Source organism: Nannospalax galili, unplaced genomic scaffold (assembly GCF_000622305.1).
Source record: "Nannospalax galili isolate Female #2095 unplaced genomic scaffold, S.galili_v1.0 scaffold960, whole genome shotgun sequence".
NCBI lineage: Eukaryota > Metazoa > Chordata > Mammalia > Rodentia > Spalacidae > Nannospalax > Nannospalax galili.
The window spans coordinates 1-217 of NW_008348313.1; positions in this window are offsets into that span (position 1 = coordinate 1).

Sequence of the window (217 nt, forward strand, 5' to 3'; positions counted from 1 at the left end):
CTGAAGCCAGCAGTTTATGGTTTGGCACTGGGCTGCAACCAATCAGATGCTCACTAGGCTGGAGACCCCCTACTCCTCTACTTGCTGAACTTGCTGAATTAAATCTATAAAAACTTCTGTCTCCCAAAGCAAGGGGTCTCACATCTGAGATCCACTGAACCGGTGACAGAGTGGGCCCAAGCTTAAGTTTGTAACAATAAAAAACCCTCGTGTGTTT